Genomic DNA, 20,778 nt, shown 5'->3' on the forward strand with positions numbered 1-20,778 from the left:
CATTCATCAACATACATTAAGTTTTCAACAAGACGCATTATTCGATGCTCATGTCTAAATTATTTACAAAAATAAATATTTTTTGGTATGAATGTAAGAAGTATGTCTTCTTCATCTTCAAATCTTCGCCATATCCGATTTTGTATAGGGACCTACATCATATAAACGCAGTGTTCATCGTTAACACACGAAGGGAAGGTGATCAGCCCTCCGCTTCAGGTATCACTCCAGGGTAATATTGAATAAATATTAGAGTGATTAAATCACTTAAATATATTTCACCCCCCTTGGAAATAAAATGCATGACCTTCAGTACGGTTGCCAAGCGTGGTGACCATTACACTACGGAGGCGAATATTCATGTGAAATTTACAAAAAAATAATATTTTTTGGTATAAATTTAATAAGTATGGACAAAAGAAAATCATGTGTGCAAAATTGTTGTGGGTTCAGGTTATGGAAGATAAACAGTTAAAGATTTCTATATATATATATATATTTATATATATATATATATATATATATATATATATATATATATATATATATATATATATATATATATATATATATATATACATATATATATATATATATATATATATATATATATATATATATATATATATATATATATATATATATATATATATATATATATATGTATATAAATTACAAGGAGCTCTAAGTGAATGACTGCCTTAAAGGAGAGACTATTCAAGAATGACCGCTTGCCAGACTGCGTGGGTATTCAAACGGTTGCAAAATGTTGTTCTCACCCACATTCTTTACAAAAAGAAATATGCCATTTGGTCACAACTATGATATCTTAGATATTCTAGAAACAATTGATGGGTCTGTGTATTTTTTAAAAGCAATTTTATCTCTTTTTATCGTACCATTTATGTTTGCAGAAAATCCTTCGATATATTATTCATGGAGGCTCCGAGGTTTGTTCATTCAAAAATGATCCTATACCGTTTTAAAATTCACAGCCAGCTCACCTAGATGTATATTAATACTATGCGAATATTTTAGTATAAAAAATAATGGAATGAATTACGGTGAAATATTCTGAGACAACAAAATATATTTACTGAAAAAATCCCTCCTGAAAGTTCGTTCCATCATAAAGATTTTTCAAGTCTGTCTTTAAAAGCTTTTCACATCCCCCGTTTAAGGGATGATCGAAGGCTTTATGGCTGGTTCTAAGAGGCTCAGGTATAATATTATATCTTCCACGTATTCTTTTGGCTTAACCTTAGCCGACAAGCTTGTGCCAAAAGCGAAAAGAGGAAGGGGTAAAAAATTAACTTTTCAAAATTTGTTTAAAAATAAAAATAAAAAATATTTATTTTTAATTCTTCAGGTGATTTCAGGCAATATAATACAAATTTTAAGTTTTCTGTAAAATGTTGTAATTTTAAAAACAGGTTGGTGTGGCGCTCTATTATGTTATTAAGTTAGGTGATTAGTAAATATTCAGACGTGAAATAAGGTAGAAAATAAATTCCACCGCATTCTTGAATCTTTTGTTTTAACCCTAGTCGTTTTAACCCTAGACGAAGGGACGTTCGTAAAATTTACGATGGAAATAAAATTTGTGGGGAACACATGTGAAGAATGTAGTGCGAACTAGCATGTTTGTATTATAGATTTTGTTTTTGTATTTTATATAAAGTTCTCAAAAATCATGTTGCATTTATATTAAAATATTTTTAGTAAACACAACATTTTAAGTGTGTCAACTTGTTCACAAATCTGACAACCACACTACTCAATTTTTCAGAACTCCCAAATATATGTATGGTCAATAAGAGTTCACAACAGCTATCTATGTGAGATTGAGAAACCTTTTATTTTGCAGAAACTTTGGTATTTGAATGTATGCAATCCGGATTATTTTAACATATTGGGAAACGCTTGGAAACGTGACTTTCACTCTTTCATGCAGCTAATAATTTGACCACTTATTTTTGATCGCAACATTTTAAATGTGTAAATACTTGTTCACAAATCTGGCTTTTCTGAACTTAAAAAACTTTTTTGGTAACGTGTAAGTTTTTCTTATCGTCGTACATTTTACGAAAGTCCCGTATTAAGTGAGATACATTGAAACAAGTCCTGTGGATTGAATATATAAATATAAGATCATTAATTGATTCGGCCATCACTTTGTGACTAATGTGAAAAATTCAAAAATGGTAAATTAAAATAAAAAACAACTACTTATCTCCTCTTTAACCTTCAACGTCCCAAGGACGCAACTCTAAAATTGAATAATCTAATATTCATCATATTTTATAATTCATTACACACACACCCACCCTTTCTTCTCTTTTTTCTCTCTTAATATACAACAGCATTCATAACATATATCACTCACTCCTTTCAACAACGTCAATTTTTAATTGTGCGTGTCTTCGGAATGCCCAGAAAATGTACTGTATCCCAGCAAAAGAGGCATATTTTTAACTTAATATTTACCCGCTACAGCGCAGAAAGTGTTGTTTTCGCATTTTGAAGAAAACGTATTGTTTAATTATTTTTTAAAAATAAACTAGTTATTTTTCAAATGGAGAAAAAACCTTCAGGTTTAACCTAAAAAGATCTGTTGCACAATAAAAAGTTCAATAAGTGGCTTTATATTTATTTTTAATAAATTGTATTATATTTTTAAACTTTAAAAACGTTCTCCTGAAAAATCAAATTGTTTGATTTATGACGTTTTTAAAAGGAGTGAGCGATATGGTGTTTTACATTTTACAGTGTATTTTAAGAAAAAGTGGTATTTACAAAGTAAAACTTAAATCAAAAATAAAAATTAATAAGTATAAATATTTAATATAATTATTCGGCACGGAGTTCCTCATTTGGTTTTCATCCCCTGGATGTAGTTTCTACCCCTTTTGACAGTTTCTCTTCAGCCGACACGCCTTTGGGGTGGGACACACAATTCACCGCTAAAATGGATTCCATTGAAAGCCTTCCACTGGTCTTAAAGGCTTCTTTACACGGCGTGTGAACGAGACCAAGACGAGGCGTTTGTAGACTTAACCTACCCACCTACCTACCTACTGGAGAGTCTTAAAAATGAGGATTTGTTCGCGAGATTCTAAAAAAGATAGGGGTTGAAACGCCTAGGGCGATCGTATACAAAATGATGTTGATTTCCATACTACCTGCATTTGAATATCCCAAAAGAAGACTTTTATAGAAGAAAGAAGACCGATTTCACATGAATCTGCTGATAGAAACTAGTTTGTATTTATAGCAAACAAAAACTAGTACATGATAGTAGTGAATGCGAAAAGTTTGGGACAGGTTTGACGATTTTGTATATTTGGGTAGTATGTTTTCTAGGGATGGAAGATTAATTCTGGTTTCAGCCCTAACGTATGGAGTGAAGCATGGAGTTGAAAAATAAGGATGAAAGTAGACTGAATGCAGTCGAAATACGATCTCTCAGACGTGCGGCAAAACGATGTTTGAAAGGTGTTCGAATGGCGATATTAGGAAAGAACGCAAGGCTGAGATAAGCATTATCGATAAAATCGAGAAACGTGTGTTGAGATGATTTGAAAAACAGTGAAATAAATTTATGAGCGAGTGTAGTTAAAAATAGAAGTAGAAGATGGCCGAAGTAAAATGTGACAGATAAAATAAATATGACACTCATTAAGACGATACGAAATAAGTGCATATATTAAATATTTACAACATTTTGAGTGTGTCCAAATACTCGTTCACAAAATCTAGATTATCTGGTCGAATTATAAGCTTAAATAATAAAAATGAAAATTATATTTTCTGGCGTTTCTCATGTGTGTGATTATAATCCAGGATTTAGACCTCACATACTAATAAAAGAGTTTCTGCTCAATAAAAGCTTATTTTCATCTCAGTCATAGTGAAGTTCTAGTAATTCAAGAACAATGTTTCAAAATTGGTTCATATATATAGAACCTCCAAGAATTTGAGTAGTATGGTTGTCAATAATGGTTAGAATTGGTGAATGTTACACGTGTGTAAAATGATCACTTAAACAAGCCTATGACGGTCGTCAGCCCCGAATATACCCAGACTTCCATATTCGTCTTCATCTTTGATGAGATATCAAAAAATAAAATAAATTATTTATTTATTTCTCCATTTTGTTGGTGTCATATTTGACACAGAGTTAAAAACTTTTGTACCATTCCGGATCATTAATATTTCCTTGGTGTTTAGTAAACCGGACAAGTTAAACTTTTGATGAACAGACGTTTAACTCCGGCGAAAATATAAAACGTGATCAATACTCTGACGAAAAGTTCAACAGAAGTTTGAGCTCGGTCAACTTTCTGTATGTGGGTCTGAAACTTAACCGGAACGGAATGGTTTGAATTGTCCGCAAGTGTGATAGTTATCGAAGCACTTCAATTCATTTTCTCTTGTGCCTTTTTCACAGTATAGTAAAACCTTGATATGACGGACTAATTGGGGGAGGGGAATTCCGTTAAAGCCGAAGTCCGTTATATTTCAATTCTTCTTCTTCTCCGTCTTTGTCCTCATTACTTAGAGTTGTGACCCTTGCTGAAACAATGACTCTTCTCCAGTTATTCCTTGACTGGGCTGCACGTAGCGCTCCAACTACTGAGGTGCCTGCTGCTGCCTTAAAGAGAACTATTTGTGTTTTTATTATTTACAAAAATACTTTAATTTCATACTATTTCTGTGAGCCTAGGCGGCTTATTATTAGAAAAAGGTAACGAATTGTGGAAGAGTGGGTTCGAACCGAGAGATTTTAACAGTCCGCGACACTAACTACGGGACCAAAACCCGACACAACTTGATTGGAGGATCTTGTTTTTCCTCTTTTCCCCTCCAGGCTACTGATTACAACCAGTCGTTCCACGCTATCCTCATTGCCACGTGCAACGTATCCAAAGAACTGAAGAAGAAGAATCCGTCGTGTACAAACACTGGCCAGAGTCAAGCCATCCAAATGTTTAAAAAAACTCATGACGAATGGACTCGTTGTTGCGTCCAGCTGTCCATGAAATTCGGAGCATGCGCCTCCAACACCACATTTGGAAAGCGTATATTTTTTCCTTTTGCTGCTTTTATGGTCCATGTTTCAGCAGCATAGAGAAAAATGAAGTGTTCAAAACTCCTAACAAGCTTTATCTTAGTGTTGTCACTCGCACACCCGGTCTTGTATATATAAAAATAGGCTTAAAATAATTCAAAATACTTTTTTTTAAATGTGAACACTATTTAGATACAATACAAAAATACAAAACACAAACATAATTCTATTTGAATATTCATCGTGCAGTGATGTTGCTGATTGATATCGACGCGCTTGCTTTCGGTAATATTGCTTTGAAAAACAAGTGAAGTATATAAATATATATATGTATATATATATATATATATATTATATATATATATATATGTATTTATATATATATATATATATATATATATATATTGTATATATATATATATATATATATATATATATATATATATATATATATATATATATATATATATATATATATATATATATATATATATATATATATATATATATATATTCCTCTGCTTCTTTTCCCGCTAACATTCGCCTCATAAATTTGTTTTACCGTTCTTTCCTCACTCATTCGTTCTACATGTCCAAACCATCTCAACACACCTTTCTTAATTTTATCGATAATGCTTATCTCAGCTTTGCATTCTTTCCTTATTTCACTATTCGCACATCTATCATACATCGTTTTGTTACACATTTTTCTGAGAGATCGCATTTCGACTGCATTCAGTCAACTTTCATCCTTCTTTTGCCAACTCCATGTTTCACTTCCATACATTAGAGTTGGAACCAGGACTCCGTTGTGCACTGCCAGTTTAGCTTCCGCTGATAGGTTTTTATTTGCTGTAACTGATTTCAGTGCACCGTTCACTTTGTTCCCAGCATTCACTCTCCTTTCTATATCTTTATCAATCTTTCCATCCCTAGAAAACATACTACCCAAATACACGAAATCATCTACCTGTTCCAGAATCTCTCCGTTTACCAATATTTCACATTCAGATCTGCATTCTTCTCTTGAATCAGATCTGCATTCTTCTCGGGAAAAGAAGCAGAGGAAGACCGAGAAAAACATGGCACGATCAGGTATGCCAAATACTTGAAAGTGGTCAGGTTAGGAGTCGTAACAATCGGCGGGTATGTATGAGGAGATGCATGAACGTGGAAGAGGCGAAGAATGTTTGCAAGGACAGAGTGGTGTGGCGCTCTATTCTCTCTGCCTACCCCTGCGGGGAAGCGGCGTGATGGTTAGTTAGTTAGTTAGTTAGTTTATATATATTTATATATATATATATATATATATATATATATATATATATATATATATATATATATATATATATATATATTTAAATATATTGATTAATATGGCCTCTAAAAATTGTTTAATGTTAACAGCACTTTTTTTTCATTTCATCGGATTTTTGTTCGTTATAGTGGTCCGTTATATCGAGGTTTTACTGTAGTCCGCTTTTCGTGGTCTCTATTGAAAAATAAATATATAGAGGTCGAACCAAGATGAAGGAAGAAAGATGGTATCGGTTGGGACCATTATTAGAATAATTAAGGTTAGTTGGTTTAAGCGAAAATGGGTTTTACGATGAAAATGGATTCCCGATAATCAGAGGTCGCGTTATCCGAATTGCGCATAATTGTTGTGCTTAAAATTAAGTCGACCTCCGTAATACAATGGTTAGCGCATTTTGCTACCATGAAAGCTATCTCAGGGGAACTGAAATAAATATAAATAAGCTTTTTAATTTTATTTTGACATCTCAACATAGATGAAGAAGAATATTCCTTTTATGCAAATTCGTATTTTTCTTATTAAAAACATTTTGTATGTATCCAAATCCTTGTTCACAAATCTGGCTTTCTCCAGTTAGGAATTATTTTTAAATTTTCACATCTCAACATAGATAAAGAAAAATATGGAAGGGAAGTCTGCTTTTATACAAAGATTACGATCTGTCATAGGCTGGTTTCAATATCAGTCTATACACGTGTAACATTTTCCATTTACCCACAATTAACAACCATACTACTGAAATTTTAGAACTCCTACATTATTAATCTCATGACACTGTACATGTGATTTGACTGGAGCCATCTATGGTTCTGAGAGGGAAAACAGAACGTGGACGACCGAAAAAGACTTGGCACGATCAGATCAATCAGAACCTAAAATCTGGAGGTGTCAAAAGTCTGCGTAATCGGAGGGCATGTATGACTAGATGTATGGATGTGAAGGAGGCTAGGAGTGTATGTCAGGACAGAAGAGTGTGGCGTTCCATCCTCTCTGCCTACCCCTGCGGGGAAACGGCGTGATGGTAGTAGTAGTAGTAGTAGTAGCATCTATGGTTGGATTGGGAAAGCTTTTATTTAGCAGATACCTATTTTTTTTGGATGTTTGCAAGATATGAGCGCAGGATTATTTTTACATACTAATGCTGCTTTTAATTTGACTAATGACTTAATCCTTTTATACATATCACTCACTCATCACTCACTCAAAAATCGTCAATTTTCAGTTCTCATGTTTTTAGAATGCCCAAAAAATGTACAATATCCCAGCAAAAGTGGCATATTTTAAACTTAATATTTACCCGTTACAGAGCAGAAAGTGTTGTTTTTGCATTTTGAAGAAAATGTATTGTTTATTTATTATGTTTAAATATACTAAATATTTTGCAAATGGAGAAAATACATTCAGGTTTTACTTAAAAAGTTCTGTTGCACAGTAAAAAGTTCAATAAAAGTTGCTTGATATTTATTTTTAATATATTTTATTATATTCGTAAACTTTAAAAACGATCTCCTGATTTTTTTTTAAATGACGTTATTGAAAGGAGTGAGCGATATCTGGGTTTCTTCACGTATAAATAACTCATTTTAACTTATTCCTCACTTATTAATTGATCGAAAATTTAATATTTAAAACAAAATATGTTCACGCCTAATGTTAATACAAAATTGTAAATTTATTTAATGATTGATTGCGACCAATCTCGGTACTTTGGTATACTCGCTTTGTATTCATCGCTTAATATCAACTGAAGCGTATTTAAGCTTTCAAAACGTCAATGGAAAATCAAACTTCTTCTTTCAAAGAAAAATGTGTATGTATTAACAAAACACTCCTAGGCTGCCATCCCAAAACTCTTTCAGGAGTCTTTTCTGAAAATATACGACCGAAATTAAGCTGGAAATATCGCATCACTTTTAATATTTCATCATAGCAAAATTGATTAATTTTTACTTTTTACAATACATGTTTAATTTTTTGAAAAACGTCTCACCAGGCAGAATCCGTGACGAGACGTTCATGTACATTATAAAGAAAATAATATATCCCAATGTGACTCTGGACTGGTATGTGAAACGCAGGAATGGTCACCTTACGTTCATATCGTAGTCATACAGGAGAAAGTGACCAAGTGCATTTTTTACAAAAACTTGATTATTGACTATTTGATATCTTACTAGTTTAATATTGGCGTGAAAAAATCCCAAAGCAATTTTAAACTTGGAAATAGAATATATTGACTTGGTGAAAATGACTTACTGCATTGATGTTTATTTTCTTGCCAAGCAAAATGAATTGAATGGCCCTCCTGAACATTTTACGTTTTGTCAGTTGGTCACTTTCTCCTGTACGACTACGATATAAGAAATGATACACTGCGTCCATATGATACAGGGTCCTACGCACTACTGGATGCTGATGAAGGTTTGAAGTTGTACTATAATTTCTTCTTATATAATTAAAATGTAACTTTATTTTTAAATCACTATAATTTTTTTACTATAACTTGATTATAATTTCTACCGGTAGATATTATAAACCGGTAGATATTATAATAAAATATTTACAGTGATTTTATAACAAAGTTACATTTTAATTATAAAATAGAAAATTACAAAGTTAGTGCTTCAAATATAAATTATATAATATCTTCATATTAACTTCTCTCGTATGGTGTATATCAATTTTGTCCATAAAACACATTTTATTAATGACAAGTATTTCATAATAATTTTTTAGATAAAACTCCACCGAAATAAACATATTTATTTTTAGTGTCTGAAAATAAGATTTACACAATAAAAAAATTTTTTTTTTTCAAAAAAGTCCCGTTCCCCATCCCCTCTATTTATTACCCTACCGTACGTACCGGAATATTTTTTTACTCGTTGATTTTACTATTCACCTGTCGATGAAGAAAACAAAAGTTTTCTCAAAGTAGTCGTGTGTAATGAAATAAAGCTCAATAAGTGGTATTATTCATACAAGTGTTTAGTTTTAAACCACATTTCACAATTTTAAATTGCTAATATATTTATTATAGTCACAACATATAAATCCTCCTTTTATCTTCATTACAAGCGATTCAATAAAATAGTTCATTTCAAGTATTTCATAATAAATTTTCAGATAAAAATCCACGTAAATAAAACTCAATTATTGGTTTTATACAAGTGTTTAGTTTTTAAATGACTTTTTATTAATATAAAATAGTATTATAATCACCACATATAAATCCTACTTTTATCTTCATTGTAAGCAATTCCATACAACAGTATATGTATGTCAAGTATTTCATAATAAAAACAAGTGTTTTCTTTAATCATTATAAATTTTCAGATAAAAAATTCCAAGGAAAAAAAATGCAAAAAGTGGTTTAATACAGCTGTTTATTTTTTATATGACATTTTACGATTAATTAATTAAAACACTATACTAATATATTTCTGATATAAGTATGTGTAATAATTACCACTTATAAATTATCCTTTTGTATTCAACAGTATATGTCAAGTATTTCATAAAACATTTTCAGATAAAATTCCGCCGAGATACGAATATTAATTTCCATTGTTTTAAAATTGGGTATTACAATAAATAATAAAGTGTGATTTTAATGAAATAAAATAAATATCCCGCAGCATTAACCCTTGTCCCGAAAAGGCTTTTAGGGCATGTTATCTGAAAATTTCCTTTTGTTGGCGCGGAGAACTCCTCTATGGGGAATGTCCCCCCATCGAGACAAATAGGGTTGATTAAGTTTCAGGGAATTGATTTCTCCCTTGCCTCGGCGGTGGTATTCGTCCTAGATTCCTCAGCCATGGCGGGACGACATTCCTTTCCTCAGATTGGAGCCATTTGTCAATTAAACAGAGATCGATAACTTCATCTAAAAATACTTTTAAATTGATGTTAGACTTGCTCCCAATGGGTCGAATTTTTATGTACATTCTTTGCTTTCTTCCTATTATATAGTAAAGGAATGCTAAAGGAAAATTTAATATTACAAACCCTATATTTTCGGACCGAATTATGTAATTTTATTTTATTTGATTTATTTGGGACTTTTACAGCCACTGCAAAACAATATACAACAACAATTGACAAATCTACAGCCAATTAAAAAATCCACCTATAATGCTATTATTATAAAAGTAATGTTGGCTGGGGTGAGTGTGTGTGTGTGTGTGTGTGTGTGTGTGTGTGTGTGTGTGCGTGTGTGTGTGTGTGTGTGCGTGTGTGAGTATAGTACCTATTCCATGTCAAAATAAATCATGTTATATTTATCAACGAGTAATTTTGTCTGTTTTACACGTTTGAAATTAAAATTTATGTATTTTTGTCATCTCAATAAAGATGAAGAAAAATATTTAAGTCTGGATATTTTCAACGCTTATGATTTGTTATAGGTTGGTCTGATAGGTCGTAAGCTGTAAAGCCTACGACAGGTCATAAGCCCTATAAATACCCAGACTTGACATCTCAACGTAGACCATATTCTTCTGGATCTATGTTGAGATGTCAAAAATTGAACTTACTATCAAGTATTCATAGATTTTTAATTAGTGTTTGGCTTACGTAAAAAAGTGGTATTTGATATGTAAAAAATGGATAGATTTTACCACAAAGTGACTGCCAAATCAATTCATAAAATTATTTTTAGATTTGCCGTTTAATTTGTAGAATTCCATTTTAATTAATACATTTATTAAATCTTAAAATCAAACACTGATTTTTGTGTGTACTAAGTTGTATTTTATTGTAAAAAAAAGTTTTTTTGTGACAATGATAAAATTTATTTTTATGTGTTTTTTGACAATAAAATGCAACTTAGACTTAGTCGACTCAAAAAATCAGTGTTTGATTTGAACATTTAATATATAAATTGTAAAGTATTTAGACACACTCAAAATGATGGAAAAACTTAATTGATTATTTTTTTCATTTTTATACATATTCAGTTTAAATTCAGAAATTTTACAATAGTATTTGTTTTCACGTGTTCAAATTTTGCTAGAATCCATTTTGAATCCCATGCGCGGGCATTAGTTTCTTAAACATTCCAATTTCGATAGAATCCATTAAAATTCATTGAAATACGAGGGCATTTGTAATTTTAACATTAACATTTTGATGGAATCCATTTTGAATCCCAAAAAATACGCGTGCATTTGTTTCTTAGATATTTTAGCATTTATGGAATCGATTTTGATTTCCTGAAATACGCGCCCATTTATTACTTAACTCTTTGAAGAATGGCGGGATTAAAAGTATCCCACCTTTTTGTTATTTAATACTGCATGGTGGGATATTTTTTATACCAACTCGAAAAATTAATATTAAATGAATAATTATATAATTAATATTGGGCTATTTGAGTCCTACCCTATAATCAAATGACTTATTGTTTATTTTTGATATTTTATATTATTTCTTTATTAATTGAAATAAAGTAAAATTGCTAAAATGTATGTGCAACATGGGTTTTTTTATTTGCTCAAATTCCACGCCTCAAAGTGTTAAGAACGTTTAATCATTTAAATGATGATGGATACCTTTTGAAACAATGAAGTACTCAAGCACGTGTTGTTTTTCAAACTTTAAAATCTATTGTCTATTTTAAGAGCAACTAATCTCATAATATGACATATTAATATAATACTGTTTGAAAACCGTAGTTCCTCGTGAGTTTCACGTCGTTAGTCGCCAGAAACGAGAGGTGGAAAGGTGCCAAAAACGGAAACTAAAGCTCCCTAAGTAGCGAACTTCTTATCTCACATATTAGTTGAAATTTCAAGTCCAGGCAACTGGATACTGTATGCTGGACCAGTCCCAGCCATTCATGTAGCTAATGTTTAGCGTACTAGAAACGTTGATAAGGTGCCACTAAAGAGTTAGTTTTAGGTGACACTAAAAACCACGTTTTGGTGCATAAACCACGTTATGGATAAGTCGAATAGAAAATGGAAAAGCTACGATTGGAACGATTTGGCCAGCACCAGTGGTGACCAAATGTATTAGGCACCCCTTACAGAATTGGTTTATGTCTTTAAATATGAATTCTTGCAATCCTTTCGGATTGTATCGTATTTTGATGGATTTTACCTACTACTTATTACCTGCTATCACAACCTACGACAGTTAGGGGCGTGGTTTATTCGAAAACTCTATTTTTACTAATATTAAGTCCCAGTTTTATATGTGAAACATTACTCTCCAGTTGTTTTATTCAGTGAAAAAGTTAATTTTTTTGTACATTTCATTTAAACCTTTATTATTTTATATTAAAATGCCAAAAAACGTGATTTGACTGAAACTGAGCGGTCTCAAATAATTTTATTGAATTCAGAAGGGTTGACCCCGGTAAAAATAGCTAAAAAAATTCAATGCTCCCAATGTGCGGGACAAATATTTTTTTAAATAATTTTTGAATTTGGTTTTTATGAAAACTGCCCAAAGCTCTCAGTAAATATATCTCTCAAGTAAATATATTAAAAAAAATAAACAAACAAGCCAAAAATAGAAGTTTCAGGAATTATTTTACAACAAAATTAAAAGGTTTTTTTATGACAGAATAATGCGAATTGTTTTACAAGTTGTTTCAAATTCATAATATAATTTATTAGATACCAAATGTAATAAATCAAGTCCGTAATGAATTGCTACCCTCTCGGCAGATACACGAGGGGTGAATTAAGGCCTGTAGGTCACCCGGTCTCATTCAGCCCTTCATCCCTTCTCACAAGGATAATATGAAAGGCTCCTACGATTCCCCTACAAATTCCCAGGATTACTTATCGTTAAGGGGGAACACCACTCCGGAAAAATACTTTCAAATTTCCACTTTTCGTCTCACTATCTCCGTTAGACAGGCGCTGTGGTGTAGTTGGGTAGAGGCTCGACTGAGAAAATGGCGTCGCGGGTTCATTCCCGCCAAGTGCAAAATAAATTCAAGAAAGATTTATTTTCAATTGTTCTGGGTATTTGTGATGTGTTTTTCACATTTACCTAACCTATCCTAAAATCTAGAGGCTATGCTCGTTATTTCTTTAAAAGAGTCCCAAAAGTTCAATTATTCATTTTTAATTGGTCTTGGCGTTTATGATTTATTTTTCACATTTACATTCCCTATACTTACTATTCTACCTACAGACAAGCCTCTAATAGAAGCTTTGTGGGTTATTCCTTATAAATAATAAATAATAAAATAAAAACAACTATAAACATTTTACTTACTATTATTATTATCTTTTATAATCATTTTATTTTATAAATAAATATTTATAAATATCCTTTCACTTGGTGACTGCCAAATAAGAAAAATTTTAAAAATTGGTTTTAGGGTGTATTTTGAACGATGTATGATAGATGTTTGAACGATATTTGGAAATAATGCAAGGCTAAGCAAAGATAAGCATTATCTACACCTATTCGATAAAATTAATAAAGGCGTGTATAGATGGTTTGGGCGTGTGAATTTAGTGAGTAAAGAAAAACAAATTTATGATGCAAATGCAGCGATACGACTACTGGTTTGGAAAAAAATATTTCCTCATCAACTATAAACAAAAATGAAATTGCTATGGTCACCTATTTATATAACAAGCCTTTGACGGGTCGTAAGCTCCGTATAAACCTAGACCTTCATATTCATCTTCCTATATATATATATTTATATATGTAGGAAGATGAATATAAGATGAATAATATATATATGAAGATGAATATAATAAGAATAATACTAGTAACAGATATATGTACATACTTTTTTTTCAAATAAAGTTCATGAATTCACATTAAGAATACTTTTATGATAAACGTATTATACGTTAACGCATATAGGTATACAGGTGTACATAAAAGTTGATACCTTAGGGTTGTAAATGAAAGCTCAAATGAATCTTATTTAGGGATGTCTCAGTGGTATTCCCACTTAAGGGTGGTCGCTTGGGGTGGGTTTCAGGGAGGAAAGGGTAAGAATGCATTCTCAATAGCCTTGTTTGTTTTATATCGTGTCTTGAGGCTGTCAACACGAGAATTGGTTCGCTATCTGAGACGCGGGGTGGAAACAAGAGATAAGAGGGATGATTTTCATTCATTATATAATACGGAATTATTTGTTTCGTGCGTCATTCGATGGGATTGCTTATGTACATATACATTATATAAACACTGCTTGGGTAATGTATCGGGTTTAAATCCCTCTTGGATTATAAAAAAAGGTCGAAAAGGGAACAATATACTTACCTTTTGAGAAATAGTAAAACGATGGAAAGGGATTAAAGTCTTTTACTGGCATTTCTTGGTAGAACAACTCTTTGTTCTTCTTTTTCGTTGGTTTTCTTTAATGATATTTATCAGTTGCCTAAGAAAAATTACCTTTGCCTATTATTTACAAGGATTATGGTATATTCAATATATTTATCTTAAAAATGGTAGAGAATGTGTGTAGTAAATAATACAACATTTTGAGTGGGTCCAAATACTTGTTCACCAATATTTGAACAAGTATTTGGACACACTCAAAATGTAATAAATAAATTAACTGATCAAATTATAAGCTAAAATAATAAAAATGATATTTTCTGGCGTTTCTCATGTATGTGATCCAAGATTCGGACCTCACATACAAATATAAGAGTTTCTACTTGAAAAAAAGCTTCTTTACATCTCACCAATAGATGTCTCTTGTGAAGTTCTAGTGATTCGAGATCAAGGTTTCTCAATTGGTTCATATATAAAGAACTTCCAAGAATTTGAGTAGTGTGGTTGTCAATAATGGGTAGAATTGGTGAATGTTACACGTGTGTAAAGTGATCACTTAAACCAGCCTGTGACGGTCGTCAGCCTCGTCAATGCCCAGACTTCATATTGTTCTTCATCTTTGATGAGATGTCAAAAAAAAAAGTAAAAAATGAATAAGGATGATCCCTTAAAACAATACAATAAGATAGATAAAATGGAAAAAAATTCTTATATCAATCAAGATTTGTCACATAGTCCGTTAATTTGCCTTATTCGTCTTATCATATTTTGGAAAACCTAAGAACGTCCGGGAGTCAACCATTACGGTCAACCGGTGAACGTTTGGGGTCAACCAATTTGGAAGACCCGGTGTGTGGTATTGTAACGGGATGCCAGAATAGGATATTTAAAGAATGCGTACTTACAGTTGGTTTATTGATATAAATTCTTACACTTTAATTACTATTGATTACAATTATTATAATTTAATCTAATTGATTATGCAACTTTGAATTGAAATTCAGAACTTAAGCGATGCAGCGAATCTCGGTCTCCGCGCTTCGGTTGGCCGCTTTTGTTGAATCCGCTCGGGAATCTCCGTGGCGAATTCGTATATTTCAGTGTGGTCAACTTGACAACACCAAATGGCGTGGCCAGACGCCTACAATATTTTATAAATAAGATACCACCTAATCTGATAGATCTTTATGCCCTATTGCCTCGTCAAATTTTGTCAACTGCACACCTTCTTTTGCACATTCTGTTTCCGATTTAAGTCTGTCTTTTTCAAACATTGGACATATCCACACTAAATGAGGAACATATTATGATAACGTCTCATCACATTCACAAAAGAAGTTTTGTCCAATTTTAAAACGGAAGAGGTTTCCTCGAAATGCTCCACGACCCGTAAAAATTAATGTCACTGTAAAATTTAAAACATATTGAACACCAGTGTGAGACGCCTGAAAACGTAATTTAAAAAAATTATGCAGCTTATAATTTGAACCACTTTTTATGTACCATTATTTATTTATTTATTGAACGGCTTATCCCTTTAACAAAATACATATATACAGTATCTACAATAATATAAAAGTACACTAATTAATACACTAATAGAGAAACAAAAGGTCTCAAACATAATATAATAATGAAATAACAAATAGTAAGCACTGATAAAAAATACACGTCTCCTTCACACACTATCAGCGAGCAGCGAGAGAGAGTGAAATAACGTTTAAATTTATCCATTATAACATGGAGAAGAAATGCTTAGAAAGTACAGACTTCAAGGTGGATAACAATATATTAAATAAATCTATACTATCAAAAGCATTGGCTAACATGTGAAGCCGCGGAATCGGAAAGAACATGGCATAGTTTGCATTATGTAAAAATACTGCAAATATAGATTATATATTATTAGATTAAAACCAATATTTTTAGCTATTCCACTTTATTTTTACTGACCAGTCCGACATCATCCGACTGGTAATTATTAATCTAATAATATATTAAAAATGCAATTCCATCACGAAGTTTCAATGGATAATATAAATGTAATATAGATTATGGTTGGAACCAGGACTCCAATATGTACTGCCAGTTTAGCTTTCGCTGATAGGGTTTTATTTGATATAACAAAGTCATAAAAATATATTTATGTGAAGATCTGGATGTAGAATAGTAGTGAATGGGGAAATTTTAGAACAGGTAGATGATTTCGTATATTAGGGAAGTATGTTTTCCAGGGACGGAAAGATTGTTAATGATATAAAAAGGAGAGTGAATGGTCCACTGAATTCTGTTAAAGCAAATATAACCCTGTCTTATTTATTTGTTTGTCCGCCTCCGTAGTGTAATGGTCAGCACGCTCGGCTACCGTTCTGGAGGGCCCAGGTTCGATTCCCGAGGGGGCTAAAATAAATATAAGTGATTTTTTCACTGCAATATTTATTCAATATTACCATGGACTGGTACCTGAAGCGGAGGGCTGATCACCTTTCCTTCATGTGTAAACGATCAAGATAACACTGCGTTTATATGACACAGTGCCCTATGCACCACTGGGGTGCGGAAAAGGGTTGTATATATATATATATATATATATATATATATATATATATATATATTATTTATTTAATTGAATTAATCACTAATTACTTGTGTATAGTATTATCTGTACATGTACTTATACATTACAGTACGAAAGTCGAAGTTTTCTTCTTAGTACAGCAAGTAACATTTCTAAAGTAAAACGAGGTTAAGTTTATACCGTTCAAGTTTATCCGTTCTTCGAATATCTCAAAAACTTTGACTTTTAGGCATAATGTTCAAGAGATTAAAAATAAATCTTACCGTTTTAATACAAATCGTTAACAGAAAATTTTGAAAGAAAGGAAAAGTAAAGAATTATTTTTGGTTATATTTTTTTTACAAAGATTAAATTATTACATAAATATTTATATATATATATATATATATATATATATATATATATATATATATATATATATATATATATATTTATATTTATGTATATAAATACATATATACATAAATATATATATATATGTATATATATATATATATATATATATATATATATATATATATATATATATATATATATATATATATATATATATATATATATATATATATATATATATATATATATATATATATATATATATATATATATATATATATATATATATATATATATATATATATATATATATATATATATATATATATATATATATATATATATATATATATATATATATACATATATATATATATATACATATTCCTCATTAATGCATGTAAATAAATACCTTTAAAAACACTACAAAAATTTTCCAGGCATTCCACTATTATATTATTTTGAGTGAGCTACACCGTTATTCCGCCACGTGTGCGCCGCTGCAGACTGGTGTACCGTGGTGATTAGTTGGTGTGCCGTTAGTCTAGTTTTGTGAAAATAATAATAAACTGGTCCAAATATTGATTGCCTGTGCTGTATATGTATGTATGTATATAAATACATATATACATAAATATATATATATATGTATATATATATATATATATATATATATATATATATATATATATATATATATATATATATATATATATATATATATATATATATATATATATATATATTTATATATATATATATATATATATATATATATATATATATATATATATATATATATATATATATATATACATATATATATATATATATACATATTCCTCATTAATGCATGTAAATAAATACCTTTAAAAACACTACAAAAATTTTCCAGGCATTCCACTATTATATTATTTTGAGTGAGCTACACCGTTATTCCGCCACGTGTGCGCCGCTGCAGACTGGTGTACCGTGGTGATTAGTTGGTGTGCCGTTAGTCTAGTTTTGTGAAAATAATAATAAACTGGTCCAAATATTGATTGCCTGTGCTCAATTACGTAGGCTCATAATATATTAACATATTCAACATAATATGTTAAATATGTTACCATAATATGGTAAGTATGCACCTCTGAAATTTCTTAATTTAGAAGGTGTACCTTGAACAGAAAAAGTTTGCGGAACATTGGGCTACACAGTCAAATTCGGTTTTTTTAGGTCACCACTTTTCTCTGTTATCAAGTGCATCGAATCTTTACACAAATGTCAAACCCAAACAACTCACTCTAGCTCGAGGTAGGGTGTCGCCACTGGCCAAAGTTTACGAATGAATTTAGCGCCTGGCGGTTGATAATGTATGGCGGTCACACCTCGGCAGCAGTGGCGGGCGCGGTATTTCGCGACGGGAAGCTTTTTATTGTTCGCCCATTTATCAAAAGTGTGACAGATTGCGTCAAACGGAGAGGGCGTCCGCCCTGGCGGTGGATTTAAACGACGTAATTGGGGACGGAAAGTGTCGTTCTGTTTGCAAAGTTTTCACATTACAATTCTAAGTCTTTAATGGTGTTGAACAAATGGAGATCAAAGTATAAAGGCCGCGGAGACCGGAGCTTTTTCACGCCAATCACTTGAAAGCTTGTTTTGATCAAGTCTGTTTTATTGTCAAATTAGTGTTTTGCGTTATCTCAACTCTATAAAATAGAAAATCGCATAACTTTTTTTATGAAAATTATTTTAAATGACACTTGGTACTGTTTCACTGTTTTTCCATACCAAAAATTACATAAGTATTATTTAACTATTTTTTATTATTATGTATCAGACAGTTTATTATTCACCATACTACTAACTGACCAACTAACCACGCCGCTTACCTCAGGGGTAGGCAGAGTGAATAAAACGTCACACTTGGTCATACTCAGTCTAGTTTTAAAAACAATCTTGGCAAAAATAGATAATATGGGATATGATTTTTATATTTATTTAAACGCGGAATTCATATCAGAAGAAACCAATACTTAAAAAATAATTGATATTAAAAAGTAACTAATTATATTAAACTATGTACATATTTATATATTTTTTTACATATAATATATATATATATATATATATATATATATATATATATATATATATATATATATATATATAAATATATTTATATGTGTATATATATATATATATATATATATATATATATATATATATATATATATATATATATAATAAAAATAAATTTTTACACATATACAATTTTCTTCCGTTAGCCAGGTTAGTTGATAATTTAGGAAATTTCACTTAAATATTTTATTTTTCAGCATTACAAACCTCTTTCAATGTTATTTGAATTTCCACCCTTTCATTCCGGTTAGACTGTTTGCAAAGGAATATCGATTCGATTGATGAGAATTTTCCGGCCTACCAAATAAGATAAAAGGAAAATATATTATGTTAAAATGGAAGAAACCTTTATGTATTTAGTCAAACGGTTGAATGGAATTACGAAACTACTTAAACGTTCGATATTCTTATAGCGGAAACTTTTGTGCTTTGAGCGACCAAAGGAAGGTTATGAATATTTTTTTAAACCAATTTCGCTGGAATATCGGCCAAACTTTTTAAAGTTTTTCGTTCCTTATAAAAGTTTGAGGTACTTTTGATCTTTTGAAGGAAATATCACGTGGGTAAAGGCGTACTGCAGCTTTGTCTCATGGATTTTTTAAATTTTGTGTATTTTTGCAAAGTTATTTTAAATTATTTATTGATTTGGCGTTTCATTTGTAGAACTCCATTTTAATTTATGTTTTGATTTAAAATCAAATACAGATTTTTTTGAGTCTACTAAGTTGTATTTTATTATCAAAAACACGAAAAAAATGTATATTGTGACAACTGTTTCGCCTTGCTAGGGCATTATCCAAATTAATGCATAAAAAGTAAGTTTAGATTATTTTTATTGTAAGCTGTTTAACAATTATAAATCATATTTTCAGGCATTTCCAAGTGTGTAAAAATAATCCGGGGTTCATATCTTTCATACATCCAAATAAAAGTGTCTCTTTAAAGCACACTTTCCACTTTTTTACATTTTCCATTCCTCGCCATAACACATCATTCTACAGTAATTCCTTCTCTGTCCAAGCGGCCAGACTATGGATTGTATTACCTCTCCTTGTAAACAAATGCACCTCCTCTAACAACTTTTAAGAA

This window comes from Brachycentrus maculatus, unplaced genomic scaffold, assembly GCF_059751285.1.
Source record: "Brachycentrus maculatus isolate JH-2025_06_01 unplaced genomic scaffold, ASM5975128v1 h1tg000087l, whole genome shotgun sequence".
Lineage (NCBI taxonomy): Eukaryota > Metazoa > Arthropoda > Insecta > Trichoptera > Brachycentridae > Brachycentrus > Brachycentrus maculatus.